General features: G+C 48.3%; 1 non-coding gene across 1 annotated transcript; it reads right to left on the bottom strand.

Moving 5' to 3' along the window:
• Positions 1–83: 83 nt before the first annotated feature.
• Positions 84–202, bottom strand: LOC118345001. Its single transcript, XR_004798705.1, has one exon. It is a non-coding gene; the product is annotated as a 5S ribosomal RNA (ribosomal RNA).
• Positions 203–292: the final 90 nt, after the last annotated feature.

Below are 292 nucleotides of genomic sequence, written 5' to 3'. Positions count from 1 at the left end.
GCAGGGCGAGATTTCCCGAAAAATCCACTCCCGAGTGCTCCTTCTTGTCAATTTATCTCGCAAGGCGGAAAAAACAAAAACGAGGGGTGCAACACGAGGACTTCCCAGGAGGTCACCCATCCTAGTACTACTCTCGCCCAAGAACGCTTAACTGCGGAGTTCTGATGGGATCCGGTGCATTAGTGCTGGTATGATCGCACCCATCAAACTAATTACTTAAAATTCATATAATCCTTGAGCGACATACTAGCGTCCTTCCGATCCCAATCCAAACGGAGATCTGATCCAAACC

This window comes from Juglans regia, unplaced genomic scaffold (assembly GCF_001411555.2).
Source record: "Juglans regia cultivar Chandler unplaced genomic scaffold, Walnut 2.0 Scaffold_1151, whole genome shotgun sequence".
Taxonomy (NCBI): Eukaryota; Viridiplantae; Streptophyta; class Magnoliopsida; order Fagales; family Juglandaceae; genus Juglans; species Juglans regia.
Note: the sequence above shows the minus strand (reverse complement) of the source record. Positions and strands in the feature narration are given on the sequence as shown.